We start from the raw sequence: 8,359 nt of genomic DNA on the forward strand, positions 1-8,359 counted from the left end.
ACTTAATGAATTTTAGGAATATGCAATTCAGTCCATAATGCTCATAGCAGTTTGAATGAAAGTATGCAGCTTGTTTCTATCCAAAAAACTTCAAAAGTAATGGTAATATAATAAAAAACAAAGCTATAAGTCCAAAAGGAACTGAAGAATATTATAGAGGTGTCCTGGATGAGAAATGACAATAACATTATAAAAATTAAAAAGTGGACAGATGTGTGGTAATAGATTTTTTTTTTTTTTTTCATTAACCATGCTCTGGCCAGTTTTACGAAAGGAAAAATTTGCATGATTTATTTTACACCAGTCTGTTCTGGCATGGCTCTAATAATATCAGAATTGCCTGGACCAGTGATAGCCAGTGTGCATTCTCTGTAGTATTTTCCACATGCTGTGCCCAATTCAGTTTTATTGCCACTGCAGTGGTGACTACCCATCCTGGCCAACATGGCATAGTACTATATTTCAGATTTCCTCAAGGCTGGGCAGTAGTTGGCAAGAATGACCAGTTTCACTTTGCCTGTCTGATCATTTTCGGAGTCTGCTTGTACCCACACGCACTTCCCACATTTCATAGCAAGGTGGAGCCTAGATTTGATGGACTCAAGTGACTTTTTAGTCTTCTCGCAGCCACTATCTTCCTACCTTAGGTGTGGGTCGACATCCAACCAAGAGCAGCTGCCGGTAATAGACTTAATAGAACATTAAATGATCAAGTTCAACTGCCTGTAATACAGGAGGCAAGAAAATTTACAACAGAAGCTTCAAATTCTCCAGATTTGGAGGCACAAATACTCCTGAAGATGGAAATAGTAGTGCATCTAAGAAGGCTGAAAAGAGTAGGGTTTATTGAAAGTATACAATTAAACTTCCAAAACATTTTCTTTTCCTCATGATGCCAAGTTCCTCCTCCTCTTCTGACAAGGTGGGGAAACAAATCATTTTTGGCTACTTCAAGCTGATATACTATAGACTTGGTGACACATGGCATCATCACCAAGAGTGACATTAATGCATGAGACTGAAACATGGGATTATCTTCTGAGTAACGGAAACCCCATTTTACTTCCCGTTTTCCTATCCCAGAACACTGACATACAGAATTACATTCAAGACAAGAAACTAAAAAGAAAAAGAAAAAGAAAAAGAAAAAATATATTAGGAGCAATAGATTACATAAGAAAAATGACTAAAACCAAAAACAAAAAAAATCAAGTAATTTGTGCATCCTGTGATGAAATGAGGCACTGTACTAAAGAAACAACATTGCCAGAGAGCACCCATTCAACTTTTGGATGCCTTCTTAAATATGAATAAATTACCAGGCATTAGAAGGCAATTTAAAAGAGAATTGTTGTTTTTACACCGTGCCTTACACTTTCTTTCTAAGGGAGTTTCATGAAGATAACACTTTGTCTTTCTGCACCGCTTTGTTCACTTCTTCCCAGGATAGGGGAGGTGGCTTTTATAAGTGATGAGTTGGAAAGAACAATTGTCAACGAAAATACTCTTCTCCTCATTTTCTTTGGAAATAGAACTTGCATCATCCCTGGTGTGTCAGCCTAGGCTGAAGCAAGATCTGACACTTTTCACTACTGATGTGCAGAACAATATTTGCTATTTATTAAATTGCTAAGTTGCTGATTTTCACGTGTGCTGAAAAGCAGAATAGGTTATTAGTGTTAAGCCTGGCAATCAGCCCAATATCAGCTTCTGAAAATTAACTGCATTTCCCAACAGGCAGTTTTCTATAGCCCAAGCTATTCTATGGCAAAAGGTGGTAGGAATAGCCACTGTGTCACACTCACACTCATGAAAATGTCTTCTTATAGCAGTGGGGATGCTGTATCACTAGACCATTATAACAACAAAAAGTAGCACTGAAGTGCCAAAAGTATGGACCTCCTAGGGAAAATGGGCTATGAGCTTTGAATAGGCTCTATGAGAAAGGATGACAGCTGTAGCAAGATCTGGGGCCCGGGGTTGCAATCAATAACACATCCTAAACCTTGCCAAAATGAACCGACGCTTTGACTATCACCCTCTGACACTGAAGCTGGTTTTTATACGTTGGTCCCCACCCCTCATGACACTTCCCCAGAATGATAGAGTAAATATAAAATGCCCTTCAAAATCTGTTGATGAGAAAAGTTCCACAACTGAGTGAATGTCTAAGGTCATGAGCTCTAGGCAATTGGCATTCGAGTACTTTGACTGATGTCTGCTGAAGCTGAAACTTACAACCACCCCATCTACCTTCTTACACTCAGATAAAACAGAATCATTGCTTCACATTTTGGCAACTGTAACTATTGACTTCTGAGAACATAATTTTGCCTTGAATAACTGCTACTAAGAATGAGGAATTCACTTTTTTCTAAATGGGTTGTATATAAGGCCAGGGCTTAAAAACATAAAGGGGCTATTAATTCTTTTCACTATTTACAAATAAAATTTGTGAGAGACCATGTCTTGATTCCACACAACACCGGCTTTCTTGAATTACCTGTGCCTTTTCAGTGAAAAATAGTCCAACCTGCAGATCTCAGAGGAAGCCCATTTCTACCTGAGGATTTTAAACCCTTCTAAATGAGATTACTAGAAAGAGAAGTTGGGAAAGATAGCACTTTGCTTTTAATTTCATTGAAGTTCAATTCTTAAGCATGAGGTAATATGATATAGGCTATAAGAGGCATTTATTTATTTGCATTTAAATTTAAAAAAGGGTTTAATTTTAAATTTTTATATTTTTCACTGTATATTTCACAACAGGAATAGGTTATATTCAAGTTTAAAGCATCTCTATAATGCTGAAGATTTAGCTCATTGATTAACCTCTGATAGACTTTGGAAAATGCAGCTGGATCTGATCTGGGCTGCATAGCAGAGTGAATGTCAGATTTTGGTATAGGGTTGACTTGAATGTGATTTATTTATTGCACAGTCCGGATCAATTTTATAGGCGTTTGAGGGCAAAATTTGCATTTCCAATCAGTTTACTGTATGGGTTCCCAAAGCAGAAGTAGATTTGTCATTAAGTTTATAAAGCTTAATCTTAATATCCTCCTTGAGAGAGACCCAGAAATGTGTCAGTATAGACATACTTTTTGGCAAAATTTTGAACATTAAATATATTGCCTAAAATCAAGTAAGACCATTGTCTCCTTTTCACATTGACTTCACTTTCTTCCCAGTTTCCCTCCAGTTAGGTGGTGTTTAAGAATCTGCAGGTATTTTGTGGATCTAAATAAAGAAAAGATGATGTGAGAACATATTCAGTGTGAGTTTAGAGAGATTAAAGGTATGTGGTTCATGGTAATTTTGTGTAGGGTTAACTTACTGCTAAAAGCCTTGGTAAAGAAGTGACTTCTAGTTTAGTGATACTGCCACTACCCACCAAACTGGCTCACCAGGCATGGTGACAAACTACAGAACCAGAGGTAATAGAATTCAAACACTTTCAATGGTGTCAGCACCAGAAGCATGTGGGTAATGGAGAAGAAACAGATTCAGGTATACAGAACGGATAGCCAGGGTGAACCACCAATTATTAGACAGCAGATATTTTCTTCTTATTGCTATCTATTCAAAATTATAGTTTCACCATGTCAGTAAAATACTCATAATGAAGCATAGTCAATTATATCATATATTTTTTGTTTCAAAATATAAATTCTGCAAATAGAATTGATCAAAATCCCTGTTTTTTCCCTAATAAACATCAACAATAACTACCTACAATGACATGTTGTTTGCATTTCAACTATGAATACTCAAAAATATGTTTCTATCAACCATGAAAGCAAAAAAAAACAAACAAACAGAAAACGAAAAAGAAAAAGACTGAAATACTTTACACTATTTCTATAGAAAATTATACTACAATTATTGCTATTGGAAGGGAAAATCAAAGAGAACAAAAGAAAAATTCAGTACCATAAATTATAATATCTCTTTAGAGAAATGAGAGAATAAATTTCCACAATAACACAAAAGCAGGATTTTATATAAAGAAAACATTCAGAAAAAAAGAAATCTTAGAAATATGCATACAGTAGAAAACCACCTGAAGATGGAAAACATGATAGCAGAAATTAAATAGCAAAGGAAGGTTTTTAAGTAAAGTTGAGAATAATCTCCAAGAAAACAGAAGAAAATATAAAAATATATAATAGAAGAGAAAATGTTTTAAGTATTTTAGTGGATTAAACTAGACTATTCAATTTGTCATTAACTGAAAAAAAAAAAATGAGAACAGAGAACATGAGAGGAGAAAATTATAAAATAAACAATTTAAAGATTGTTTTTTTCCAGAATGGATAAATGTAAATTTCCATATTGAAAGGGCTAACCAAGTAGTAATCACACTAATTGAAAAAGTAAACACAGTAAGGTACAAGTTAGGAAATGTTAAAATACTAGAGATGAAAAGAATGGCCTATTGAAGGAAGTAAACCTTCTGGAAAGAGATAGAGAATAAAAAGTTTTCCTATAAAGAAAATGGTATCAGAATGGCACTGAATTTTTGAACAAGGCTGGACACTGTCTTTCCAAATCCTCAAGAGAAATTATTTCCAGGCTAGAATTTTATATCCAGAAAACTTCTCAATCAATTTATTGTCAAGATTGATCAAAATTATTTTCATCCAAGTAGTTTCAAAAACAAAGTTTATTCAAGGCTCTCTCTCTCTCTCTCTCTCTCTCTCTGTCTCCCTCCCTCCTTCTTTGGAAGGTATTGAATGATGCTCTTCACAAAAAAAAAAAAAAAAAATCTGGGATCAAGGAAAACAGTGGATCCAGCACAGGAAGACGCTAAGCAAATGTCCATGGCAGTGGCTTTATGGCAGATGTAAAGAGTGATTTGTGTTCAGATGGTTTAGCAAATGAAAAGTGATTATACTGTATTATGTATCTCAATGATGAATGTATCAGGTTTCTATTGCTGTATAACAAGTCACCACAAACTTGCATACACAAAACAACACCCATTTATTAGCTCATGTTTCTATAGACAGAAGTGAGTGGACTTGATGAGGCCCTCAAAAAATCTATTTAGGATTTCTTAGGGCTAAATTCCAGGTGTTGGCTTATCTGAACCCTTAACCTAGAGGATGTGGGGGAGAATCTGCTTCCCGGTTCACTCGGGTTGTTGGTAGAATTCAGTTCTATGCTGCTTGCAGGCCTGAGGTTCTTGTTTTCTTGATGGCTTTTGACAGGCTCCATTCTCAGCCTGAAGAAGCCATCTACATTCTTTGGCTCATGGTCCTCTTTGTATTCAAAGCAAGCAGTGGTGGGTTGAGTCCCTTTCACAGCTTGAATCTCCCTGTTCTCCATTTCGTCCTCATTTTGTCCTGTCTTTTTTTCTGCCACATCTCTTAAGTGGGTTTTCTGCCTTCCTTTTTTTCTTTTCTTTTTTTCTGTTAAGGGCTCATGTCATTACATGTGGCTTTCCAGGTACTCCAGTAAAATCTCCCTATTTTAAGTTCAGCTGATTAGCCACCTTAATTTTGTCTGCAAAATCATTTCACAGCAGTAGCTAGGTTAGTGACTGAATAAGCAAAGGACAGGAAGCTTGGGGGGACATTTTCAGAATGTATTCTGCTCGTCACACTGAATAATAGTATTTGAGTCATCATAAAAATGTCCACACTGACTACTGATTTAACTAAAGTTATTATTTTTTCAATGTAAAATTCTTAAGATTAGAGGGAGGGAATTTTTGCATAAATTTGTAATTTTGGGGGGGAGAAGTAAAGGAGAACTAAAGTACTCTCTACTGTAGAAATATCTAAATTTGAGAAAACCTGGAATAGCAGCAAATCATTTAGAAACATGGAGGCAAAGACTAAGATAAATTAGCTAAATGAGTTAAAGTGCATGCTTCTAGAATAAGACAGTGATGATGAGGTACAGGAGACTGCTTTTATAATTATAAACCATGTAATACATTTTTTTGGTAAATTAAATACTATATTCTATAAGTTATTTATTACTTTAATAAAAGTTAAATATAAGAAGGAAATACATTAGAATTTGTGTCAATTATTTCTTTAGTTACTGATCCATCCTTTTTAAGCATGATATGTGGATTTCTCTTGATAGATTATGAGTTATATTTTCTCTCTTCTCTGATATCGTATTGTTTACGAAGATTGGTATACACTAGTAAAAATGGGTGATGGGGGCTGAGTCATTCTGTGTACAGCATTAACATGCTCAAATAAAGACTCAAATCTTGGTCTGTTTAGCTTTCTTATAAATTAGCTATAATCGAAATTGGTTGACTGAGTTTGAGAGCATTGAACTAACGAGCCAAAGTGGTATATTTGACAAATTTACTTAAATAACACAATTTGCTTAAAATATATTTGAAAAGACATTTACCACTAATTGGCCAAAGATTTAACTTCTAGAACCAATTAGATTTTGTAAGCTTTAATGGCCGCTATAGCTTTATGATAAGGACATGTCTCTTGAAGGAAATAAAACCCAGTGCAGGCTCTATCACGAAACTCTTTGTAATCCTGTCCATCACTTTGTAAGGCGAGATGATTGTTATGACATCTTTCCCAAAGAGGAAACTTTGATGAATTTACTAATTTGGAAAGCATAATCTCTTAAGCATGGCAGTAAATGTTTTTATAAAATTATTTTACAAAGAAAACAAAGAAATGATAATTTTCCAAGGATATTTCACAGAAGATTATATATAAAATATTATTAACTTATTATTTATTAATCTATTATTTATTATTACATATTAATGTATACTATATATTAATATAGTATATTAATATATTTATTTATAGTTGTCATTCAAATTCAATATTATTCTACATCAGCTTCAGGTATGCGCAGTGGTCAGGCATCTACACAATCTATCACAAAAGACGTTTTTGAGATGGATTGCTTTTACAGAGATAGTTACATGCATTTTATATCTTATTGTTTTAATTATTCAAAACTGATTGAAGAATGTACATATGCCTTCTTTCTGGTAAACAAACAAGCCAATTCATTCGAGGGTTATCTGTAGTATCAGACAGTTATTATTCATGGTTCCAAGCAAAATTTAAATTACTAGAGGTGCCAGAAATTTCTTCAGGTATGTTTCTGCAGTAAACATTTAATACTTAAAAATGAGTAATTAGTCATATTTAGTAAAAAAAAAACAGATGCAGCAATTAATTACATTTTTAATGGGGATTGAAAGAGCAACATAAAATGTAGATCATTTCCATTGTTTGGTATCTCAGTAATATAGAAACTAAGAAAAATTCAGACTAAGCATTAATCATTCATGGGACAATTAATTTTAATTAAGGCAACTACAGAATCCCATATGGTTTTAGACATCACCCTATTCATAAATGCAAACAGTCTGAGAGGAGCCGTTTGGAACGTTTTAGTTAACAGTAATGGCGGACAGCTCTAGAGACACCTGGTTAAACATCCCCTAATTTTTATCCTGCTGTGCGTCAGTGGGCAAGAATCCATGTTTAACAGTCTTTGGCATGATTGAGTGTGTGAGAGGAATTTATTGTGTGTATCATTTCTTTGAAAATCCAAACACTGTGCTTTTTCCTTGGAAAGTAGGATGTGCTCATTTCATACATTTTTCTGATTATGTATTCCCTTGGTATTGTTTTGAATATGTATGCATTTCTGTCTTTCCCATGCGTCCACAGGCATGCATATACAGAAAAACACATTTATGTTGGTACTGGAATTCTAGTGTTTCTTTCCTTGCTAATATATACTGTTCTGCATATATTATTATTTATTGCTGCATAACAAATTACACCCAAAAACTTAGAGGTTTAATCCAACTATACTATGCATTATGTCACACATTTTTTACAGGTCAGGAATTCAGAAGCAAGTTAACTGTTTAGTTCTGGCTGGGGGTTCACTCAAAAGGCTGAAACTAAGATACCAGCTAGGGTTGTCATCTGAAGGCTTAACTGGGACTGGAGGAACTTCTTTAACGGTGGCTCATTCATGTGGTTGTTAGTAAGAGACCTCAATTTCTCAATGGGTGCTATCAAGAGGCCTTAGACTTTTGCTATGTAAACCTTCCTTCAGGGCTGCTTTAGTGGCCTCACAAAATGTTAGCTGGTTTCTTCTAGAGCAAGTGATCCTAAAGAGCAAGGTGAAAGTTGTAGTGCATTTCATGACTTAGCTTTGCCATACTTCACAGTAGCCTACTGACAGATCTGTTTAGTGTGGGAGTGGATTGCACAAAGGCATGAATACCAGCAGTCGAAAAGTCACTGGAGGCCATCTTGGGGGCTGACTACCACAACGCTGAACTGTATGTACATAAGTGTGGTCTTTAACCTAGGAGCCATGCTTTATTCCT

At 34.9% G+C, this 8,359-nt stretch overlaps 1 pseudogene; it reads right to left on the reverse strand.

The window, feature by feature from the left end:
- Positions 1–290: 290 nt before the first annotated feature.
- LOC148759318 (large ribosomal subunit protein eL30 pseudogene) lies at positions 291–5,331 on the reverse strand (annotated as a pseudogene).
- Positions 5,332–8,359: the final 3,028 nt, after the last annotated feature.

This window comes from Rhinolophus sinicus, chromosome 1 (genome assembly GCF_057876585.1).
Source record: "Rhinolophus sinicus isolate RSI-liver-muscle chromosome 1, RSI-T2T, whole genome shotgun sequence".
Lineage (NCBI taxonomy): Eukaryota > Metazoa > Chordata > Mammalia > Chiroptera > Rhinolophidae > Rhinolophus > Rhinolophus sinicus.